The sequence below is a fragment of the Vicugna pacos genome, chromosome 4, assembly GCF_048564905.1.
Source record: "Vicugna pacos chromosome 4, VicPac4, whole genome shotgun sequence".
In the NCBI taxonomy this organism is placed as follows: domain Eukaryota; kingdom Metazoa; phylum Chordata; class Mammalia; order Artiodactyla; family Camelidae; genus Vicugna; species Vicugna pacos.
The window spans coordinates 36,491,477-36,517,232 of record NC_132990.1 but is presented as its reverse complement, the minus strand read 5'-3'; the positions used below and the strand labels follow the sequence as shown (position 1 = coordinate 36,517,232).

The 25,756-nt window shown below is 41.5% G+C and overlaps 1 protein-coding gene across 3 annotated transcripts in view; it reads right to left on the bottom strand.

Moving 5' to 3' along the window:
- The window catches only part of PIP5K1B (phosphatidylinositol-4-phosphate 5-kinase type 1 beta), a 404,141-nt gene that overhangs the window by 278,256 nt on the left and 100,129 nt on the right, over positions 1-25,756 (bottom strand). Inside the window, exon 1 of one of the 3 annotated variants that reach the window (XM_015250318.3) lies at positions 4,908-5,390. The exons of the other annotated variants lie outside the window; for them this stretch is intronic. The gene's annotated coding sequence lies outside the window, so the exon portion shown is untranslated. Of the gene's footprint in view, positions 1-4,907; positions 5,391-25,756 lie in introns of those variants that run through there. 3 annotated transcript variants of the gene reach the window in all.

Sequence of the window (25,756 nt, the reverse complement as noted above, 5' to 3'; positions counted from 1 at the left end):
TCACAGTTTTTGCTTGTTTTTATTGTTGCTGTTTTGTTTCCTTACTTTATCAACAAATGATATGACCAAGCAATCGAGAGATTATGATGGTGGGCATAGTTTTAAAAAAGAATGCTTTAAATGTTGAAAATCCATTATGCTACAAGTTGAATCTCCTGCATTTCTTGTGCCGGTCTATGAAGCAAAAAAACATATTTTTATGGCTAATTATAACTTCCTCCCAAACCCCTTCCTCAGCAATACTGAATGGCAAAGTCTTAAATATCACCTTTATCTTACAAAATGGGTGAATTTTCTACAGTCCTGTGTCTTTAGAATTTTATTTGTAATTCAAGGTAATTATACGTTGTAGGCCTCTGGTACTTACAAGTTCAATCCTGGTCTGAAGGACCTCTACTGAAAGACACTCACATGCCCGTTTGTAGTGGGAGCAATACTGCATCCTTGACGCCGTGTAGTTCATTACAACTTTATAATGGCCTTTCTAAAACTCTTACAGAAGACAAGTCTCAAGAACTTGCTCACCCATTATGTCAACTCAAAACACACTGCACATCTATTGTTAATTCATCCCTCAAACAATGCAGAAGACTTTCTACAAGAATACACACTTCAGGGAGCTGTCCTCTCAAATATCAGTTTGTTTTAACTTAAAACAATAATATCAAGGCACTGTTGGTTGACTAGATCTGTAACCACATCCCAGTAATTATGTTTCAAATCTTCCCAAGAGTATCCTAATTTGGCTACGATTAATGTGTGTCCTTATGTCATCGCCTCCACACCTCTGATGAAATAGAAGTAGATACAGTTGTGAATGGAATACACAAAATCAGGCCTGTTTTCCCTAGTCTCACCTTTTATACTGAAAGGAACCTGACTGAATAAAACGTTTCATCAATGGCAGCCAATTTTGACGTTATAATACTTCAAAAATATCATCAATAAAGTTTAACATTTATTTTAAAAAAGAAAAGTAATAGAACAAAAGGCTAGGCTTCCCCCACTCCCTGGTTTCCCTAGCATTTAGGAGAACTGCCATAGATAAGTCTACAAATGAACAGCTGAGCGACATAATGTACAGTCCTAACTGGGCAGCTTCTAAAAAAATAGAAGGACTCCTTCCAACTCCAGTCAGTGTTCTTGATACAAAGAGAACATGTTTCTGTAACAAATACATTTAGGGCTTGATGTTTTACAGAGTAACTAAAGAAGGCCCTAGCCACAGGAAAAAATTATTTTTCCAGGATAGTAAATGTTCTGATTTACCATTTAACAGAAGTACAAGAAAAATGAAAATGCAAATTAAATGTATAAATATTTATGACTTTACCAGTGTATGACAAAGCCACCTCTGGCTTCTGGCGTTATTAACCAGGAAGAGAAGCATGGAAAACCACCATACATCTGTATATCTATTCAAATAGTTTCCTCCCTCCAAGCACTGGTTGGAGCAAAGTATTGATTCTGAGTCCAATGATATACATATAAGCCAGGAGAATTAACGTGAATGGATGAAAATGGACATTGGCTCCTTAATTATCTGCTTGGACAAGACAATTTTAAAACACCAATAACTAAACCATTTTAAAATTCGATGCCTCATTAATAATTACTAGTAAACAGAAATTTTCTGTTAACCTGTATGATTTCTAAAAGTCAAAAGTGCACTTTCACCATAGAACCCCTGGCACAACTTTAAGAACCGTCTTAAGAATTTCACATTAGCCCTTGTCCTCCAGGTAAACATCTGTGACCCTAAGTCAGTTATCTCTCCAAGCCTTAGTTGTCTTATCCATAAAAGCTGCAAGTCTCTGAACTAGTTAATATTTGAATTCTTTATCAGAAAGAAATCTACCTCAATCCCCAATGGCTGAATTTGTAAATGATATTTAATATCCATTCTAATTCTTTGTCATCATTCTTTCAAACATAAAAATACTAGTTCTGTGCATACATGAAAGAGTGGTGGAAAGAGAAGAGGATTCTTAAAGGGAACAGAAACCAGGTGGGTTTTGTTAATTAGGTTCCCCTCTGAAACCACGAGCCAGTATCAGCAGCTGCTGAAATTTACCCAAATGTAAGAGTGATTTTTTTCTTCATATCAAGACATACTCTTTCATAAAATGGTACAAGTCAATTTTCTAGGAATGTATCTTTCAGCCAGTTACACATTACTAACAACTAAAGGGGAAGGAGAGGTGGAGGCAAACAAAAGAGCATGACATAGATGATGCAAGTCCATTGCCTACACAGAGAAAGAACAACTTTTTGATATGATGTACTCAGGAAGGAGAGCCACCATGGGTGCCTACACCTGCCTGCTCAGGAGGCAAACCTCATGTAGGTAAATTGTCTTACGGGTCAGCAGATGCTGGGAATTTACTTGATGAGATGCTTTCTATTTTTTACAGCTTGTATTTTCCTTATGAGTGGTTTTATTCACCTCCTTTATTCAACAACTCTTATTGAGTACTTACTACATGCAAACCCCAAAGCTCAAGTAAATAAAGGTCTGAGTTGATGGTCTGGAATATTCAGGTGAATCTTGACATTTATTTTAGAGTAGTTCAGCCCCTCAGAATGTTTCCAATTCAAACATCAATACTAAACAATATAGATGCTAAGCTAAAGTGCCCTTGGAATTTTCCTTCCCTTCATTAAGTAGTGTGTGGTGAAGCGGGAGTAAATTAGAAGTGGAATAGGTAATTGGCTAAACCCTTTAGTTAACACAGGATGAAAAGTTTTTCTTCACCTAGAGAAAATGGTAACTTTAGATCACAAATGTATTGATAAGCATTACAGAATGCTAAAACTAGCATTTAATATGTGTTTAATATGTGGGAGACTTGAGGCTCAGGTGGTATGTTTTGGTCCAGGTTACAAAGCCAATGTCAGTGCCAGAACTAGAACCCAGGTCACCAGCAGGCATGCTCAACACGACTGGGTACTGGAGCATCCACGACATGTCCTCGTTGCTATCAGAAGTGGAACAATGGCACAATCCACAAAGAGCTGGACATCAGGAGCTCTGAGTTCTAGTCTTGTAAATGCCACAAGATTAGACACGATACCATGGAAAACTCTCACCATTTGTCTAAACCTCAGTTTCCTCATCTGTTGACATATGAACAGTAATTCACAGTGAGACAGTGTAGACCACAATAAATGAAGTCTGATCATTGTAAAAATGTTATACAGGTACAGAACTGGCACTGGAGGATGAAGTGTTCGTGGTGATTTCAGAGAAAATGGCTTCGACTCTAATTCCAGCCACTTATTACCTTGATAAATCAATGAACCTGTGAGCTTCACATTCCTCCTGTGAATATGTGGTTAATAATCTTTGCCCTGCCTGCCACGGAAATGGTCAGAATTAAATGCTTCTCAGAAAACACTGCAAAGCGTTTACAAATTGCAAGGCATTGATGCAAACCTAAGTATTATTATCAAATCCCTTTAAGTCTTCTTAATTTGGACCAAAATATAACATGGCTCTATTATTCATTTAACAGTTTTCCTTCTCAACTAAGATATCATTATATATCAGTCTCAGATTTACCAGCTTTCTCACTAGTCTTCGTAAGTCTCCAAAGAACACACCATTTCCCTCAGCTCAGAGATCATGCATGATGCTTATTCAACTTCTCAGTGGTATGGACTTGGCTGAGAAAGGTTTATTTTCTAGGGCCTTCTTTCAGTTGGATATGCTCTGACAAAAGCCTCTATGAACCCTATTTTACCTATCAGGTTAGAGTGGTAAGGAAACCAACCCGCTGGCTTTTCTCCACTCTAACAACTGCAGAACACTTCAGCATTTACATGGAACTAGACAGAAGTATGGGTGGATGCTCTTCACAGGAGGGGCAACAAGGGTTCCCCAAACCTACGGACAGTAGACTGCTGCTTCTTTGCAGGGAACTAACACATTCTTGGCCCCAACATACCGCTCAAGGGCCATTCACGTTAGAGCTAGGGCCTCCGGCAGGCTGAGAATGTCACAGAAAATAGTAAAAGGGGGGGGGTGTTTTTGGTCTGCAACACGCTCCCTTTAAAAAGCATCAGAGTAACTAGCATTTCCTTGCTGAGAACCCCGATTTCAGTAGATCAGAAGAAAGAATTCATCAGCCTATCCAAACAACTTCTCTGGAGCAGCTTTCTATCCAACCACGCCGGGCACCAAGAGACAAGTGAGCTGGGGGTGGGGGGTGGGGGGGTGGTAAGAACTGACAACAGGCTTATCTGCATAGATGAACGACATGCAGACATTTGTCGTCTTCTGTTTTGGCGACTCTTGGCACTTCTGGCACCGGTCTGGCAAATCTAACCCCGGCATTCTCCCTGTCTGGTGTCCCCACACTCCCACCCCCCGCCCCAGTTGCTGAAGCGTCACGTTCTCGGGGCTGGGGGAGAGAAGCCGGGGGAACGCACAAGTCTGTTACTGCATTTAGGCTGGAACCATACCGCACCTGTTCAATCCGGCTCCCGAGCCAGAAATGACCAGAACACCGACTCGCAAGACCCTCTGTGAGATCCCAGGGACGCCTAACAAGTTCGCCGCTGTTTAATACCGGGGGACGGTGATGGGAGACCTCTCTTTCTGCAGCGAAACTCAGGTAACTCCCCTGCTTAAGTGAACCCGGAGTGAACCCCGAGTGTCACTGCGGCCCCGGGGATCCAGGTGGTGAGCGAGTGGATGCCCACGGGAAGCGCGCAGCCGTGGCCCCCTCAGAATTAAGGTCCGGCTTTGGTGGCCACGCGCCCCCCTCCACCCTATCTCTAGCATAAGGCGAACAAAGTGGGAGCGTCGCGGGACCTCCAGGATTCACCAGAGACCCAGAGCCCTCAAGCCCGAGCCCAGAAGGAGGGTCGAGGGAGGAGGGGCCGGGGACGCGCAGGAAACTTACCTCACCCCGACAGCCTTCGGGCGCCTCCGGTGTCGAGACCAGTTGCGCCACACTCTGCAAGTTATCGGGACGTAGTCGCTGCCCTCGGGCGCAGGGAGAGCTGCGCAGACGAGGGGCGGGAGGGTCCGCGGGGCGGGGCCCGGGCCGGGGCGCAGCGCGGGGAGCGGGCAGGTGCCGGGCCCGAGCCGCGGGGCCAAACTCGCCCCGGACGCGCCTCTGCGGGGGCGCGCGGCTGCGAGTGTGCAGTGCGCGCGCGCCGCGGCCGGTGTGTGTGTACCCGCTTTCCCCTTCCTTCCCCGCCGGTCCTCCGGCCAGACTGAGCCGCGAGCAGCCGCCAAAGCTCCCGCCGCTCGGAGCGGCTCGACCGCCGGGCGCGGCCTGGTCGCGGCGTGTTCGGGGCGGGGAGCCGAGGAGCAGGGCGCCTCCGGGCTCGAGCACGGGTCCCGGCGCACAGCGCGCGGGTAGTCGGAGCGAGACGCGGAGGGAGAGAGCGGGCTGCGCGGCGGCGGCCGCGGCTCGGGGAGGCTGCAGGCCCCGCCCGCCGGCCGCCCAGGCTCTTCCCCTTTTCTCTCCACCCCCTCGCTCCATCCCCGCACGCCCTGCAGGGAAGCTACACGGGTTTGCAGTAGCGGCGGCGGGAGCCTCTGCAGCAGTTGGACTGGGCCCCCGAGTCGATGCTTGGGGACACTGCGCTGTGTCCCGCCGCCTTGTTCCTAAGATGGAGAGCGGGGCTGCGGCGGGCCCCTAGATCTGGCCGCTCCTTGAAGGCTCCAGGGCTGGCCAAGGGCTTCACGGCGGTGCTCAAAGTCTTGCAACCGCACTAAATAGGGTTGTGTTTGGGTTAGGGCTCCCCGCCTCCTCAGGCTGCCGAACTCTGCAACGCCTGGTCACCTGCCCGCTGGACTCCACTTGCGCCGAAGCCCTCACTTAAGCACAGATGCCCCCTTCACCAGGAAGGGACAGGCTTGTATGAGGACAGCAAGTGTTCCCAGGAAGTAAGATCTACCCAACAGGTAGAAGTAGGTCGGCTTGGAGGTCCTAGGAGAGAGGAGGCTGGAGGGACGTCAAGGGGCGGTGATGGGGGGGGGGGTCGGGCTAAATCTTACTCCTAGCGCTGAGTGGGCGTAATCTCACCTGACCTCAGTCTAGCTGCGGAGAGGAAAGGGACCAGGTCTAAAGGACTCTCTCGGGGGGCGGGGGGTGTGCTATCATGGAAGTTATAGCTAAATGTACTTAATAGGAACATAAAAGGTAGCAGATCTCTCCCAGGTGAATCAAAGCCGGTGATATTTCTTACCCTCACCACTGCCTTCCACCTTACCCTTATTTAAAGAACAAACAAAAAACGCACTGATGGGAAACGTGGGATACATTCTGTACGAGGAAGAACAACACTTCATGGTCCTTATCCTTAGATACCAACAGTTTGGCGAGATACTCTTTTAGTTCTCAGCAAATGAAACTCTTCTTCAATTTTGAAATCTTTTTTGTACCTCCCACCCCGCTACCCCCACCGTATCAGCTCAGAATAGAGTGCAGTAACTCCCTGGTAACATGTATCTGTTAGACAGTTTTTCCAGCCTACCTCTTTCAGATGTGCCCAACCATTACTAGGAGTTTTAGGGCATCACTTTTTTTTTTTTAGGACCCTGTGACTTGTGTCTGGTTTTATCGGCGTATCCTAGACTCCTCTAAGCTCAGGGCAGGAACAGACATCTAGTCCAGCATGCTCACTTTACAGAAGTAAAAACTGAGACCCAAAGACATTAAGTGACGCAAGGGCCAGAACACAGGTTCTTTGACTCATGGAAACACTAGATTAACAAAGTTCAATTTGGGGTCTAAAGAGGGCGAGGTAGAGGGAAGAAACAGATCAAAGAACCCTTCATCTGCCTGGCATGAATCATTGTGTAGAGGGCAGCAGCACACCACTGTAAGTAGCAGGCTGGCTGGGAACTGGGGATGGTAATCCCAGTCTCTCCTCTGCTCCTCAGACATCTACTCTGAAATCCAAGGAGTGGAAAACAAATTGCTTCTCAGAGAGGTGGCAGTAAGTGAAAATGCAAAGTCAGTTCTCAGCATTTCCTGGGAATGCAGAGGAGGTGAAAAGAGGTAAAACCAAACTTAAAACAGTGGATCAGAGGTGGTCACACACACTATGTACAAATGGACACGTACACGTATACACACAGCCCTCCTTTTCCATTAAGAGCCTATTTGATTCCTTTCTGTAAAGCACAGATGCCAACAGCCTTTGGTTTCCAGAGAGAAGTCACAAAGCAGACTGCCCACTGGCTATTTAGAGAGCTAAGTCTATTAAACAGGATCCTAAGGAACTCCACCAACAGCCTTAAGATCATCATTACCGTAAATTAATTAATGGAACTAGGGACCACATACTGTAAGACCTGATATTTCTTCTTGATTCTATTTTGAAATCTATTAACAGGAATTTGGGAAAGTCACCCACTATTAGAAATAAAACAACATTACTGTCATTAGCAATCATGACTTGGCCATAAAATCTGGAAATATTTAAAACTCAGATAATGCTTATCTAATTGTTTTACTTGGTTTCAAGTATAATTTATCCAATTGATTTCAGACCTTAGTCCAAAATCTTAATAATGCTATTTAATACTCCCCTATGAGAAACAGGCATAGATTTCTTATAGTAGATTTGATAGCATTAATAACCCCAATTAATACTTCCCTTTATTCAGGTCCTTTGTTTCTGACTTTGTAGTCCCCTCCCACTTTGTGCTTCCCCCATATGAATTACTTTGGTCCGTGGAACAATAGCAGACTTGAGGTAAGAGAAGTTTTGAAAAACATGTTTGTATAACAAAGAAATACCACTACATGTCTATTAAAATTTCCAAAATCAAGAACACTGACAACACCAAATGCTGACAAGGATGTGGAGCAACAGGAACTCTTATTCATTGCTGGTGGGAATGCAAAATGGAATGGCCAGCTTGAACAGCAGTTTTTGAGTTTCTTATAAAACTAAACATACTCTTACTTTATGATTCAGCAGTTGGCTTCTTGATATATGCCCTAAGGAGCTGAAAACATATGTCGATACAAAAACCTGCATGTGGAGGTTTATAGCAGCTTTGTTCATAATTGCCAAAACTTGGAAGCAATCAAGGTGTCCTTCAGTAGGTAAACAGATGAACAAACTGTGATACAGTGGAATACTACTCAGTGCTAAAAAAAGTATGGAGAAAACAAATGCATATTACTAAGTGAAAGAAGGCTACATACTGTATGATTCCAACTACGTAACATTCTGGAAGAGGCAAAACTGTGGAGGCAGTAAAAAAATCAGTGGCTGCCAGGAATTGTGGGGAGGGCAGGGGAATATGCAGAACACAGGATTTTAGGGCAGCAAAACTACTCTGTATGATACTATAATGATGAAGACATGTCATTATACATTTGTCTAAAACTATAACAACACCAAGAGTGAACCCTAATGTAAACCATGGTCTTCAGGTGATAATGATGGTGTCAGTGTAGGTTCTTCAGTTGTAGCAAATGTGCCACTCTGGGGGGTGTGTGTGTTGATAATGGAGGAGGCTATGCATGTGTAGGGGCAGAAGGTAATGGGAAGTCTCTGTTTCTTACCCTCAATTTTACTGTGAACCAAAAACTGCTCCAAAAAAAAAAAAGTATTTTCCAAAAAATTTTGGGCATTTCCACTTCTGTTTTTGGAATTCTGGCATCACCAGGAGAACAAGACCACTGGAGGATGAAAGACCCTGGAGAGCAGAGCTGAGTCATCACAGCTGAGGTCATCCTTGACCAGCCAGACCTCAGTTGACTGCAGAGGTACAAATGAGTCCAAATGAGATCAACCAAGCTTGGTCCGGATCAGAAGAACCACCCACCCAACTCACAGATTCATGAGAAATAATACATGGTCGCTCTTTTAAGTCACTGCTTCAATTAATTCTCTATTGCTGCATAACAAACCACCCCAAAACTAGTAGCCAATAACAACCAAAATTTACTACTTCTGGAGTCTGTGAGTCAACTGGGCTCAGCTGGGCATTGGCTTGGGTCACTCACTTGGCTGCATTTAGGTGGCCGCTGGCAGCTAGGCTGAACTGGAAGGTTGGAGAAGGATTCACTCACACATCAGTCACCTCCATCTGCCTCCCACAACCTCTCTCTTTTTATATGGCTAGCTTGGACTTCCTCACAGCAAGCTGTCCTTTCAGCAGAATTGTCAGACTTCTCACAGGGCAGCCGGCTTCTAAGAGGGAAGAACTAGAAACTGCCAATCCTCTTAAGAACTGAGTTTGAAGTTTCTAGAAGATTATTTCCACTTCATTCTATTGGTTAAAGTGGTCACAAGACCAACCGAGTCCAAGAGGAGAGGAAATAGACACTCATGTTTGATTTGAGGGCAGCATGGACATACAAGAATACAAGGGCCTTATCGCAGCCATCGTGGGGAGACTACCTCACCTGCTAAGTTTTGGGGGGGTTGTTCTTCTAAGCTATGGAACTTCAGGCTAGGCACATATCCTTTCTGGACCTTTCTATGAAAGGAGGTCGAGTTTCTCTAGATTGCTGGGCATATTTAGCTGTTTCTTTGGTGATGTCTCAGGGGCAAACTGAAGTCCAATAAATACCTGGAAAGGAGTTGCCAGAGGGATGTGGGGCACACTGGTCAACCGTGAGTGCTTCTAGCAGCCCATTAATTAATTATTCTTCAAGAAGGAACCCTCAAGAAGCCAAATGAAAAGCATGCATTGCCTCCATGGACATCAAACAGTTTAAAGTCGAGGCTGCATCCCTCATGACTCCTGAAGAATCATCTCTCATCACATTGCCTTCTCTTTCTAGAAACTTCACTTTTAAGCCACTAAGAAAAGCTAAATGCTTAGCAGGCTCCCCTACATAACTTGAGATGCTCATTTCTGAGGACCCGTTTATCCAGGGAACCCATACTCTCTAATTTCAGGTTTGCTCTTAAAATTAACAAAGGCTTGAAACCTCACCCTCAATTCCCTTCAGTCTCTTCTTTCTCCCTGTGCCATCTTTCTTTTATCTAGCTTTGCTGTCTTTTCCTGCTGCATCTTTTCTTCTTTAATCCCATCCATCACTTGTCTGTCTTCCTCTCAGGTTTGGAGAGCGCACTGAACTAGGAGTCTGAGGACTGCTTTCTCATCCCACCACAGTCTCTGCAGCAGTGAAGTCTGCATTCTCTCTTGGCCTCAGATTCTTTGGATTCAGATTCATGTCTGTATCATAAAGGTGTATCATGAGGTGCTCTGAAAGGTCACGTACAAGCCTGACGGTCTATGATCCTTAGATGCCTTCTGCAAGACGTAGAGTGACAAGGCTTGGAGAGGGCTGAAGATCAAGGGCTCAGAACCCTTTAGAAGAGGTGATACGTGTCTCAGCCCTTCTCAAGCAATTCCCAACACGTCAGTACTTTTTCCTAAGGTTTTATGAAAATTTTTAACTAGAAAACATGCAACTCTGCCAGCTAAAAGTCCTGTAAACATTATTTTTTTGCCCTGAGGTTGGTATCATCTTAGTTCTCCTCAAGACTAGCTGATGTTGACATCAGGAAATATGAACTAAGAAAGCAAGCAACAAATTCATACCAAAATACAAAGTTATATGCATTGAGATTATAATTAGGTAAAAAACTATGCACATGAACAACTCCTGAAAGAAAACAATTAAAAATTAAAGTTCTTATGCTAGGATAGGGGAATTCTAAGATTTTAAAAACTTCCAATGTTATATGTTTTTTACATTTAAAAAAGCATATGCCACTACAAATTCTAGTCTAATTTCCTCCAGCCTATACAGTCTGTTTTCTGTTGAGTTCAGTCACTCTTTTTCTCCTTAATAGTTTCTTGTTTTTACAAACTCACATGTGTACCTTTTCTAAGTGAATTTCCCCTTTGCCCAGAAGTTACAAAAACAACATAAACTTAATAGTGTTCGATTTGAAGAGTGAACAAGAAGCAAGAGAGTATCAGAATGATAAACTGGGAGTTCAGGATTTGCAGACACTAACTACTATATATAAAACAGACAAACAGCAAGGTCCCACTGTATAGCACAGGGAACTATATTCAACACCTCATAATAGCCTATAATGAAAACGTATGAAAAGGAATATATGTATGTATACGTATAACTGATTCACTATGCTGTGCATTAGAAATTAGTACAACATTGTAAACCAACTATATTTCAATTTAAAAAATTAAAAATAAAAAAATTTTGAGCATGGCTCGAATTAAAATAAAAAAAGAATATCAGAATGGAGGGGAGAAAGAAGGAAAAAGAGAATTGGTAGGACAGCACAGAGAACCATGCTGCATTTCAGAAAGCATTCTAGAGGCATGGAAGATTTATACACACATTTTGTATATCAAGTCTGAACTTGAGTTCTGAATACCTGGAAAGTCAGGTCTTCATAAGAGGGAAGGAAACCCTCTTTTGGTTGGAGAGGCTGGTTTAAAAGCTTGAAGTACAGGAAGGAGACAGAAATGAATCAGCAGTGTTCCTCAAAATTTCACAAAATCCATTGCAATTATTATACCCTGAGGAAGAGTGCATTGAAATCATCGATTTAAAGTCACAAAATCCAGATGTAGAACCAGGAATAAAACCCAGGGCTGCCATCCTATTCCTAGATTAGGAGGTGGTCAGCAGAATGTGCCCTGGACTCTTCACGACTTAAGCATAGGTGTTTCATGCCAGAAGCTTCCTTGTTCTAAAATGAGAAATACTCAGTTTGGGTTCTACCTCCTTGAAACATTAAAACAGTTTCTCATCAATAGTGAGCACATTTGACATTTAAATGGGTCACAATGAAAGAGTGACAAGTCTAGAAACACCACCAGGAAATAACGGAATCTACAAGGGAGGCTGATAAAGAAGGAAAGGTAATGAATTCTACAAAGACACTTCAGCTTCCAAAACAGAAGCAGTAACTATCTGCCCAAGATGTCCTCCGTGTAGCTGATGCCCTCCTGTAGCCATTTACGGAAGGGCTCAGGTGCTTACAGTGAGCAAGATTAGCTCCCACCCTGTAGGAAGGGGCAGCTTCCAGGCCGAGACTTGGAGTTTCTCAGCCTTGCTTTCCAAAGGGAGATGGTGTGAATGGCACTAGTGGCACAATAGATACATGGTGAAGAGAAGTGAATGTTAACTTCAGTCAGCCAGTGAAGCCCCGTTAAGATTTCTCAAGTCCTCTGTGACACCTCACTATGTGAATGCACCAGGAAGACGGTGTTGATTTTTGCTTTTGTTTCTCAAAAAATGTAGGGACTTTTCTGGACGTGGGGCCACTTAGGCAGAACCTTACTAGTAAGCTTCTCCTCTTGGTGATATTTGAATTTGAATGCTTCGCTAGCAAAATGGAGTCCTGATTTGGACCCCTTTTACAAGCTGTCACAGCATAAAATATTTTGCAGGGGTGGGAGGTAGAAAAAGAAAGGTGTTAATTAAGGTATGCAAACTGAGGTAAGATACCACTCCCAATCCTCAATGAATGTGGATCAATACCATAAAGGTTCATTTCTTTTTTGTGACTCTGTTCAACATGGTTTGGTGATGTGGGCTTGGCTTCCTGCCATCATTCAGGGACCCTGGGTCCTTCCATCTTGTGGCACCATTATCTTCAGCAAGTGGATTCCAAACCCTCTGCTGAAATGGAAGAGAGAGCAAAGGATTTAAGATGCCAGGATAGAGGTGGAGAATATCACATCCACTCACATTTCACTGGGCAGAACTTGGTCCATGGCCCCAGCTACCAGCAGGAGGCTGGGAAAAATAGATCTAAGTGCTGTGCTCAGGAAGAAGAGGATAGCATGGATGGTACTGAGCACTGTATTTCCTTTCCAATGTGCTGAATTAAAGATGAATCATTCATCTTAAGTTTATTCTTGCATAGCTAGGATTATGACTGAAGGCCTAGGAGGGAGTCTTTGGTAGTCAGATTTATTCTATGCTTGTATCCTGGTGTTTTCCTTGGATTTTCAGATTGGAAGCAGCCTGTTGTATGTGTGTAGTTTGGAATGGTGTTGCTGTCTGGGAAGTGTGGCTACACATGGGAGCAGGAAGAGTCAGTGGCCTATAGTGTTACAGAAAATTGAACACTTGAAGCAAGCGTAGAGAAGTGTCTCCTGGAGCTCTTGCCATGAGGAGAGTGCTATTGATTCCACCATCATGGGGGAAAAGGGAATCTGCAATCAGCTTGTGAAGTTGCTGTAACTGGTAATTCTGGAGGCTTTGGGAGGAAAAGAAAAAGATGAAAAGAAGCATAAGTCATAGTTCTATCTTCAGCTAGCTTGTCCTGATGGCGCAGATGCTTTCAGGAGAAAGAGTTATAATGAGGGAGAAAGAAAGAGGATGGAGCAAGAAAAAGAAGTGTATTTTTTTCCTAGCACAAATACTCTGTAAGGAAAAATATGAGAGTCGGGATTTACAAATATTTCAAACCAAAAGGCAAAGCCCCATCATGAAGATACAAGTTAAAAAAGGCTGGAGTGTTGCCAAACTCCTGCATAAGTCTCCCCTCTGTCTTTCCCTTGTGCAGTGGGCAGAGAGCGTCAGGCTGCAGCAAAGGACCAGGCTATGTCCTCTCCAAGTTCTACTTGGTTTGTGTTTTCCACGAGTTGGGGACAGTGTGTGTATATATGTGGCTTAATTTCTTCCTTCCTTTTAAAGTAACAAGGGTAAGAAAGAAGCCCTCTCTCATGACCATTCTGCACACAAAAAGAGCAGCATTTCCTCTAGAGACTTTCAGAAGAACTGGTTAAAGAGCTTTGTTTAATATGCAGGAGCTTATTTACTATATCATGATAAGAATAAAAGGCTTAATTTGAACATGTACATATACTACAACCTCAAAAATGTACAGAAAGTCTAGTAAAATATCTTGGAGGGAAATCTGCTAAAATGTTAGCTAACATTGTCTTTAGGTTAATATTGTGTCTCCTTTTCAAAAATTTCTTAGGCTACTTTTTCAAATCAGAAAAAGATCAAGAATTGAGGGAAATAGTCATATCTGATGATGACAAAAAGTTACAGATGTTTTAAAATTTTAGAAAAAATTATAAAAACAAAAAAGAACTCGATTTTCTTCAGAGAGAGACTATCATCTCTAATATTTGGTATTTGCTTACTATGCTTTAAAATATATTATACTACTTTTTAAAGGTGAAAATAACATGTGCCTAGGGCAAAGGATATGAATAGACATTTCCCCAAAGAAGATATATAAACTGCCAATAAGCACATGAAAAGTACTCACCACTATTAGCTATTAGGAAAATGTAAGTCAAAACCACAATGAAATGCCACTTCACACTCACCAGGAAGGCTAGAATCAGAAAGACATCATATCAAGTGTTGGTGAAGATGTGGAGAAATGAACCCTCATACGTTGCTGGTGGGAATGTGAAAAGGTGCAATTACTTTGGAAAATAGTCTGACAGTTCCTTAAAAGGTTAAACAGAGAGTTACAATATAACTCAGCAATTTCACTACTAGGTATATGCCCAGGAGAAATGAAAACATGCATCCACAGAAAACGTGTATGTAGATGTTCATAGCAGCGTTATTTATGATAGCCAAAAACATGAAAACCATCCAACTCTCCATTAACTGATGAACAGATGAACAAAATGTGGTATACCTATGTAATGGAAGTTTATTCAGCACTAAGAATGAAGTACTGATACTGCTACTGCATGGATGAACTTTGAAAACATTACGCTAATTGGAAAAAGCCAGATACAAAAGTTTACCCGTTGTTTGATTTCATTGATATGAAATGTTCAAAATTGGCAAATGTATAGAGACAGGAAATAGATTAGTGGGTCCCTAAAGCTATGAGAGGGGGACTTCCTGGGGAAACGGGGTGGGCACTGAATTTGGTGGGGAATGATGAACATGTCCTACAGCTGAGGGCAATGACGGATGTACAACTTTCTGCATATACTAAAAACCACTGAACTGTACACTTTAGGTGAGTGAGTGGAATGGTATACAAATTAATCTCAATAAGGCAATTTTTTAAAAAGGACAGAAAATAACTTGCATGTGTGAAAAAAACTTTAAACAATATGAGAGTCTAAAATTAAAATTAAGATTTTCCTTCCCACTCACCATCCAACCTCTAGTTCTAGAGAAGACCACTTTTTAAAGTTCCTGTGTTTTGTTCTTCCTATGGCTCTTATTTTAACATTAAATAATATAGTTTTGCTTTTCTTAATTGAGCTATCATTTTTAAGTCTCTGACATTCTACTCCGAAAGAGAAGAAAACACAGTTTTACTAACTCCCACATTCTCTCCTTTCTGCCTCCCAATTTTTGTTTCTTATTTTTGTATTGTTTCCACTGTTATAACTTTAAATAATATACTCAAGTCTCTATTTCTTGACTTACCAATTTTAGACACCAATTTTAGACACTAGAAGCAGGTAGACCTTAGATGTTTCATAACTACGTAAACTACATGGGAAAAGTTCAATTAGGTAAAATACTGAATCCTACTGACAGAAGACTGATGCCTAGCCTATTTAATTATGACATTAAGGACTTAAAATATTTCTCAAAGATGTTTTAAAGTTTGGCAAAGTGTTAATACAGTTATTTGAGAATTGGCCATAGTGGATAATCAGACTACGTGTTGCCTGGGGCTAAGAATCAAGAGACCAAATTCTAGCCTCACCTTAAATTCATCGTAGTATTTACCCAACAGGCATTATTTAATAAACTTTAAGAGACCACTCCTGCTAATGGGAAACTGTTGAGCACCCAAAGGAAAGTTGGGCAGATGACCGCTGCAGCTTCCTTTTAACTTGGAGAGTCTGTGAGTCTGGAACTCTGGGTTTGTAAGGAGGATGCTGTGCTGTATCCTGTTGGCACTACACCTCACGTCTGGATGCCGTGGTGATGATAGGTGGCAAAGAGAGGATTACAGAGTCCAGTTCGAGATTGGGGCAACTTGTGGGACAGAGGAGATGGAGAAGAGAGGGAAGGGACTTTTAAATATTCTCCAGGTATTCCGGTGATAAGTAATACCTGAAACAAATGCTTAACCTTAGCAGCAATAAAAGGAAAACACAAAGCGGAAGCTCTAAGGTATCTCTGCATCCCAGTTAAGGGATGTGGAGGAGACACTGGCCGCCTATGTACAGTGTATCATGCCTTGTGCCAGCTGCTTTGCCTGAACTCTCTCTTTCAATCCCCAGCCCAGAAAACTAGTCTTATTACATTCCCAAATGAAGCAGTTGAGGCAGAAAGGCTAATTCCCTAAGCTAACAGGGCTGAGATTCTCCATGGCCCCAAATACCTTAAATTACTGAAAGCAAAGGAATTATTCAAAACCCAACACTGATGGGCCTTTGGGGGAACAGATACACCAAATGAATACTGGCAGAGTCTTTCTAGACGGCAACTAACAAGAAACATACAATTACTAATGCCTACGTCTCAGACATAGTACTTTGGGGAATATATTCTAAAGAAATTACGTAACTTAAAGAATCATGATTGTACAAAATTACTCGTTGCACTGACATTATTAATAGTCACAGGAAATACATTCAACAGCCAGCAACTGAAGACTGATTCTGTTATAGACTATCACTAACAGGAAATCTTATTTGGATTCCATTGATGTGCAAAAAAAATATATGTGAGATAATTTAAGACAAAAAAGGAACATAACAGACAGTAGGTAAACAATGAACACAACTATATAAAATGTTTTTATAGACTTGATGTGTCATATCTGCACTGTTCACAAGTCAATTCAGACTTTTTAAATTGGATTATTTTTCCCATAAAGACCATAATAATATATTGATTTAAAATTCTCCAAACTAACTTTGCATTCTATGATTAAGTCCTTCCTTCTCTGGAGCTACGGTCCATTTGAGAGCTTTCAGAGAGGTGTGAGACAGGGGAAGCACCATGATGCTTCTGAAAACAGAGAAGCATTACCTAAAAACCTCTCTTGCTTGTTCCTGAAGACTTTCCTGTTGGAAAGAGACAAACTCTGCTGTTTTATCAGTCATGCTCTTTGACATCAGGGGAAAATCTCCAATGTCTTTGACCTGCCCCTGAATCGATCTCTTTATAAACATACGCATAAATGTTGTTCGAGAAGAACTGGCATCGAAATTCCATGCCTGCAGAAAGGACTGAGTCATCTCCTGTTAATAAATTCCCAGCCTGGTGGAGGTATTACCTGTGGTCTTGGCATTAACCTTGTAAACCTCCACCCTAAGCCTTCCCACAAGCCTTTCCTCCATCCTGACTGCTCCTGCTATTCACATTCCACGTGTCTTTCAAGATCCTTTTAACTCCTCCTTCTTTCCAAGGAGCCTTCACAGGAAGCCATTACACCCCTTGGGATTTCCACAGCACTCAGAGTACACTCACTTGTTCTGCACCCATTTCACAGCGAGATGGCAAACTCCGTGTGGTGAGAAGCCCTAGTTTTTGAAAACTGCCCAAACTACACCAGTGCTTAACCGAGGGCTTTGAAATATAGCACAAAGTGTTCAATCAATATTTGTAGAGCTGTCACTGATTTCTTCTAAAAGAGGGTTCTTTTGCCCATGATTCCTTTAGTTTCAGTATTAGCATTTCAAACATGAGTGTTTTGAACAGACAGATGGGTCTGGGATCAAATGTTCCCGCTCACATTTGTTTTGACACTTAACCATTTCTTAAATTTTCTGAGTCCCTTTCCTCACTCATTCAATAGGGATATAAGACCTCTTACAGGAGTATAGTAAGGATTAAAACTAATCATTCTTCAAGTCTCACCTTAAATATTATTTTGTTCGTGATCCCTTTCTTGACGCCTCTCCTCACCTTCAAGTCTCGATGGGGCGGTGTCTCCCCTCTGTGCTTTCCCAACTCTCTAAACCCCATAGAACTTCGTGCGATGATTCCGTTCTATACTCTGTTCTTTCCAGTAGGTAGTGGCTAGCCACATGTGGTTATTGAGCATTTAAAAAGTGCCTGGAGAGACTGACAGACTGAAGTTTAAATTTTATTTAACTGTAATTAATTTAAATTGAAATAGCCCCACGTGGCTAGTAACCACTGGATTGGACCGCATGGCTCTCGAAGATCCCCATTAGAGCACTTAGTACCCTGTGGTTCATCTCTCACAAGACTGAGTACAGAATGAGACTCATGCCAACCGTGATGATCACTGCTGTATGCATAGCACCAAGCACAGGTCAGGTACACAGTGAGCTCTCGGTAGGATGGCTGTCTTCATCTTTTACATCATTTGTCACTCTTTGTATCCCACAGCTTAGCCCAGCACATGCTGTAGATGCTCACTAACTGCTGCTAATTGACTTAATTGATTTCTAGGCTTACAAGCTAACGAATCATCTGCTCTGAGAGAATGTTCAAGCAAAGGGAGCTGTATAAATCTCTTTCTGACATATTTCTCTATGTGCAGCAGGAAGGTCAGAACCCTGGCTTCATGACCTCTTGTATGGAACCTTTCTGTGCTTTGGTTTACTATTCCTCCATAAAGTGGGGACACTGATAGCTCTGCCTCACTGAGTTGTTGCGAGGCTTCTATGTGTTGAGGTTCACAACTATCGTTTTGTAGGAAATAATACAGAGAACAGAGGACCATGGTAAATGGCATCATAAGGATTCAATCAGCAAAATCCAGACTGTAGGAAACTCTAGGCAGGAAGCAGAGGTGGCCAGACTGTGGTCACTAGGGAGTAAGTCTAAGTTCCCAGACTATACTCTTGAGATTGGTGATCTGGCTGCAAGGGAGGCTAGGAGAAACATCTGGCATTGTCACTCTTTACAGTAAAGGGCAGGCTCTCAGTGGGGGAAGAAGTATTGGAGAGTGGCTTCTGTGTAGCAATCAATAATGTGGGCTTTATGGTTTTTGGTAAAACCTCTATTGCAGCTGCCCTCAACCTTGCATGGACTTAAGGGTGGGCAGAGTTTTCGCAAAAAGGGCCCCTGAACTTCAAATTCTGTTGGGTGTTGGCAAGTCAGCACAGGAGATGTGTCAGTTAGTGGTCTCAATTTTTCCATGAGTGGCAGCTGTAACAAAAGTTCAGAACTTTACACAGGCTGAAATGAGAGTGTGAAAATAGGGGTTGGGATGGGGAGAGAATGAAACAGCTGGGGAAAAACGGCCTGGTTCTACTGTTCTTAAGAATTCCTTGGAGCTCCCAGGTTGACCATCCTGGGGTCACCCTCCTATTTCTCAGGATATGTCATTCTTATGTTTCCCTGCTTGCTCTCCAATTTGGGTGTTCTTAAGCATGGCTGATATGTTTTCATGTTCTGTTTTAGAAGAATTTTCTAAATCCTTTTTATTTTATAAAGTGAAGCAAAATGAATAGGGCATACATACAACTATTAAAAGGGTAGTATTTCGCTTCAACAAAATCCTAACTCTCTCCACTTCTGTTCATCTATTTTGCCATTACTGTGGCCCAGTGGGCCATTTGCTTGGATGACCTCAGGAAACTTTGAACTAGTCTTCTTGCTTCCACTTTCACCCCCTTAAAATTCATTTGCCAAACATTGTGCTGTGTGGTCTTTAAACCAGTGGAAATCAGGTCTTGTCACTCGGCTGCTTAAAATCTTCTAAAGGCTTTTTAATGTCTTAGGATAAAAGTTAAACTCTTTACTATGGCCTTCAAGGACCTACATGGTCTGATTATAAAATATATATCTTGGGTGTCATTGCAGACCACTCTACCCCTTGGTCTCCAAAGTTCTAGCCACGTTTGTTTTTGTTTTTTTTTTTCCGTTTCATGAACATGAAACTATTTTGTACTCAGGGAATTGAAGCTTGCTGTTCCTTCTGCCAGGAAGGCCTTTAACTTGGATCTTCTCTGGTTGTCTTCTTCCCTTCATGTAAACCGTGACTCCTGTGTTGTGTCCTGCAAGAGGACTTTCCTGACCATTGTACTGAAAGATTTATAGTAACTTGTCTTCCATCTAAAACATACACACACACACACACACACAAGCACCAGGTTGACTCGATCTGTTAACACATATGCAATGGAGGGCTTAGAACAACACAAGTCTTCAATATTGTTAGATATCGTTTTTTCCATTATACCACATAGTATCTAAATTTCTCTTGCATATTTATGTATTTACTTTCCCCTGGTTGTTTTACCTTCCTCACTGTTAGCTCCATAAGGGTAGGGACTTAGACTGTTTCACTTATTTATGTATCTCTAGTCCCTAGAATGAAGCCTGGCACATAGTAGGTACTCAATAACCATCGCTGAAAAGATGAATTTACTTTAGGAAAATTATGTACGACAAAGAAAAAAAGACTAGAAGATAACTGCCAGTAACTCGTGTAGGGGGGTCCTCAGCCAACTTGTTTTCTCCTCTTTAGCTTTCCAGATATTCCAAATTTTTACAAAGATCATGTGCTCTTCTGAATCATAATAAAAAAGAGTTAATTATTCCAAAAGGAGTTATGTTGACTTGCTGTATGAAATGTTAATTGATGGATTTCTGCAGGCACACTGCAGGTTGCAATCTCTGGGTCTATGCTTCACCCCCTCTTAAATTCAAAGTCATCTGACATTCTTTAGGAAGAAAACTCAGTGCTGTGTCCTTTAGTGTGTGAACACACACACAGGCCCTGGTAGGGCCCCGAGAGGTCTGAAAAGTCTCATTCCAACTGCGGCCACGTGCCATGTGACTGGCCACCTGCCTCTTTATCTCTAGCTCCTTAAGTCAGGAGTTCGTCTGGCTACAGAGCTTGACACTGGGGAGGTCAGCCAAGGTCAGGACTCCAGTAGGAATGACTCACACCCTGCTCCATACTCTCCACTGGGCACAGGCTGGAGCACGATGAACACTGTGATTTTCTATGCTCGGCTCCCAAGATGTGAGGCTCAGTCCCTGAAACACTGATCCGTGAAAAAAATCTGAAGCAGCCCCCAAAGGGGTGTTTGGCATTTAGAAAAAAAAAGAAGCTTCTACTTTCTGGTCCTATCCAGTGTGGTTCTGATGCAAAGTTGACTGCCTAGGGCGAACATGCTTTTTTAGCTTGTCCAAGGGAAGGCAATCATTATGGTGTTTTAAAAATAATGATTGTGAAAGATTTGAAAACACATGTGTAAGTGTTAACAATAATACAGTAAAAACAATGCTGTACCAAGGTCAAGATTCATAAGATTCTTACATGCCTCCCTTGCTTTGGAGTTTCTTGCCTTAAAAAAAATTACAGATACAGTATACCCAACCTCAATTCCATTCCTTTCCTTCCTCCCCAGTGTCAGACTACAGCTGTTAATCATTTCTTCACATGGTTTTATTTATCCATCAATTTAGCTAAATTGCTATGAATGTTATAAGCTTTTATATAAAAGTTACCATACCTCACATATCATTTTGCAACTTGTTGCTGTTGTTCTTGTTCAGTATTATAGTTACCAGATTTGGCTTTGTTGATACATGTGATGGTCAATTTTTTTTGTGTCAACTTGACTAGAGTACAGTGCCCAGTCATTCAGTGAAACACTAATCTAGTTTGTAGATGTGATTAAACTCCATAATCAGCTGACTTTAAGTAAAAGAAATTGTCCTAGGTAATTTGGATGGACCAGATTCAATCAGTTGAAAGGCATTAAGAGCAGAAGCTGAGGCTTCTCTGAAGAAGAAAAAATTCTGCTGTGGACAGCAGCTTCACCTCACATTTGACAGTTCCAGGCTGCCCTTCCTAATGGCCTGCCCTATGGATTTTGGACTTGCCTAGCTGGGTGCACAATTGTGTAAGCCAATTCCTTGTGATAAATCTCCTACTTTATATCTCCCACTGGTTTGTTTCTTTGGTTGAACCCTCACAGATGCAGTATGTGCACCTCTGATTCATTTGTTTGTGTTGCTTTGTATTGCTGTCTTGTAAACACCAGACAGTCAATATTTTAGGCTCTGTGGGCCATAGAGTCTCTCTTGTCACTACTCAACGATGCCACTGTGGCATGGAAGCAGCCACAGACAATGCTTCAAGGAACGAGAGTGCCTGGGTTTCAAGAAATAGGCATCGGGCAGGATTTGACCTGTGGGCTACAGTTTGCTAACCCCTACTATATTGTATGCCATTGTATGAATAAACCACAGTTTATCTATTCTCTTATTGATAGACATTTTCCCACACTTTCTGCTGTTAACCATGCAATGCTGTACCTAACATTCTTGTACACATTTCCTTCTTTGTGCACGTGTTCAAGAGTTTTTCTCACTCTGTCTAGGAGTGGAATTGCTGGGTCACGGGGTGTGAGAGTTTTCAGCCTAGCTAGATAGTGCCAAATTGCCTGCTGAAGAAACCAATCTGATTTATACTCTGATCAATAGGCCATTAGTGTTCCAGTTTTTCAAGATCTTCCATGCCATTTGGGTTTGTAAAACTTTTATTTACAATCTGGCGGATATAAAATTGTATTTTACCATAGTTAAAAAAAATTTTAAAAATTTTTTTTGAGAGGGAGGTCATTAGGTCTATTTATTTATTTATTATTCATTTTGTGTGTTTTTTTTTTTTTGATGGAAGTACTGGGGATTGAACTCAGGACCTCTTGCATGCTAAGTATGTGCTCTACCACTTGAGCTGTACCCTCCCCCCTTCATCATAGTTTTAATTTACATTTCTCTAATGAATAATAGTGAAGTGTCTTTTCATATGATTATTTTTCATCATATATCCTCTTTGGTAAAGTGCTTGTTCAAATCTTTTGGCCGTTAAAAAAATTGGGTTTTGTTCTCTTATTATTCAGTTTTATAAACTCTTTACTTACCATAGGTACAAGTCATTTGTTGGATATCTGATTTGCAAATATTTTCTCTCAGTCTGTACCTGGTCTTCTCATTCTCTGAAGTATCTTTTGCAGAGCAGAAGTTTTTATTTTGGTGAAGCCAAATTCATCAGTTTGTTCTTTTATAGATCGTGTTTCTGGTGACATATCTAAGAAATCTTTGCTTAAGATTTCACAAGGATTCTTACCCCTGTTATCTTCTAGAAGTTTTATACTTTTAGGTTTTACAGTTATATCTATGATGCATTTTTAGTTAATTTTTTATATAATAGAAGATATGGGTCAAAGGTCTTTTTTTATGCATATGGATGTTCAGTTGTTCTAGCACTATTTGTTGAAAAGATTATTTTGCATCTTTATGAAAAACCAATTGACCATGTATGTGTGAGTCAGTTTCTGGGCTCTCTGTTCTGTTTCATTGATCTGTATGTCTATCCTTTTGCCAACAGTGCATTGTCTTGATTACTGGAGATTTATAGTAATTCTTGAAATCCAATGGCATGACTCTTCAAATTGGTTCCTCTTTTTCAAAGTTGTATTGACTATTCTAATTCCTTTGCCTTCCCATATCAGTTTTAGAATCAGCCTGTTGATATCTACGAAAAAATCCTGCTGAGATTTTGAGTAGGACTGTGTTGAATCTGTAGATTAATTTGAGGAGAACTGACATTTTAACAATGAACAAGCTATGTCTTTTGATATATTTAGTTCATTGTTTCTTTTATCAGTGTTTTCCAGTTTTCATCATATGGAACCTGCACATATTTTGTTAAATTTTTTTTAATCAAAAAGGTATTCTTTTGGGGGGTGTAGTTTGTAAGTGGTAATTTTAAAAAGATTGCTTTCCAATTGTTCATTGCTAGTACAAAGAAATATAGTTGATTTTTCTATGTTGACTTTGAATCTTGCAACCTTATTAAACCCATTAGTTCTAGAAGTTTTCCTTTGCCTCTTTATTGGTTTGTGAGTTTTTAAGTTTTTAAAATTGATTTGCAGGAGTTCTCCATATGTTCTGTATATTTATTCACTGGACAAATATTTATTGCGTGCCTGCTATGTGTCAGGTATTACATTAGCACACTAATCCTGAGTCAACTTTGTTCATTGTAAAATTCTTCAGGAAGCAGCTATTCATCTTAATTATGGAAATACTTACAGAGTGGTCATCCATTAATTCACTTACTTAAAAACTTTGTTGAGTACCTACTGAAGACCAGGCAATAGTTTAACTACTGGGGGATATAGCAGAAAAACGAACAAAAACAAAAAATAAAGAGCCCTGCTCTAATGCAGGAGAGCAACAACAAATTAACAAGTAAATAAGTAAGCTAATTTCAGGTAGAGAAAATGCTCTGGAGAAAATAAATCAGGATAACAGGATCGAGGGGACAAGTGGGAAGACAGAGAAAAAGGTGGCATTAGATACAGTTGTTGTGGAAGACTTCTCCTAGGAGGCATCATTTAAGCCAAGACCTGAGTGAGAAGAGGGCAAGGGCCCTCCAGGAAGTGGCAAGAGCAAGTGCAAAGGCCCCGGGGTGAGAATGAGCTGAGCAAGACTGAGGAAAAGGAAGGGGTCTGGAGTTTTATTAAGCAAGGGCCGGTGATACAAAAGAGACTATAGAGGCAGAGAGAGGCTGGAGGAAGGGAGAGGCCATGATTAAGGGGCAAGACTTGATTCTCAGTTTTAAAACACTGAGTAGCAAGCATAAAGCTAGCTGTGTAAGGACAGGGTGATCTTACCTTTATTAGACAAAGACTCCCAGGAAAAGACAAACTGAAGGTTCCCAGAGCCAGAGTTGGCCTTCAGGTTTCCTGGGAGCATATGGGAGCCTTTTCTAGGGAAGTCAGTGGGCAAGAGCACCACTGAGTCTCGGGGAATGAAGTGGGAGAAAAGGGGTTAACACAGGTTAAAGCCCCCTCCCTACTAGGGGATGCCTCAGCCAGACCACCTCAGCCAGACTACGTAACTGGCAATGGTATTCAGGAGGAGAAAGATTTGCGGAGGGTCTTCTTATAAAATGCTCTCGACAGGACTTACCTGCTCTGTTTAAACTAATCGCTATAAATAAATGTGGAATTTATGGATTACGGATTAAGAAGCATGGCTGTCTGGAAAATGGGAGGGGCAGGGCATTTCCTAACTGTGTAATTATTTCCTACCTGCATAATTAATAAAGCATAAAAGTGAGGGGGCCCCCAAACAGACACAGCTTCCTATGAGAGCAATTGCATACACGGTTCAAAACTCATTTGTTCATCTGACACCAAAATGTGTCCTAATGTAGGTGAAAAGGACACTTTGGGAGCTGGTAGTTTTAGGATCCTCCAGGAAAAGAATGTTCTGATTTCTGCCTGTTGCTTTCTCGTATCCTTTATTCTCCTTTCCTTTTTTTTTTTCAAATTGAAGTATAGTCGGTTTACAATGTTGTGTCAATTTCTGATGTCCAGCATAATATTTCAGTCATACATGAACATACATATATTCATTCTCATATTCTTTTTCATTATAGGTTACTACAAGACATTATATATAATTATAGATATACATAAGACAAGAATATAGTTCCCTGTGCTATACAGTATAAACTTGTTGTTTATCTATTTTATATGTAGTAATTAGTATCTGCAAATCTCGAACTCCCAAGACTGCCTGTATCCTCTTAATCGTTAGTAAAGTTTGGTGCTGAGTAAGAGCTAGGATTCTCATGGTGCCATTTGACAAGTTTACATTTTGTGTGAACTCAGTACAGACTGCCATAGTGGAGGCATTTGGCAATATTATGGAATCACCCAAACACCAGAAATGTGGTCAAGGGAGTTTGTTCTTTAATCTGTGTCTTCTGAGGATTCCCTTGCCATGGATTCCCTCAGGCATCCTAATAAGTGTGACCTACCCTGAACAGGGTAAACTATGATGAGATACCACTTCACACCTATTAGGATGGCTTCTATAAAACAAAACACATAAACAAAACAAAAACAAAACTAGAAAACAGCAAGTGTTGA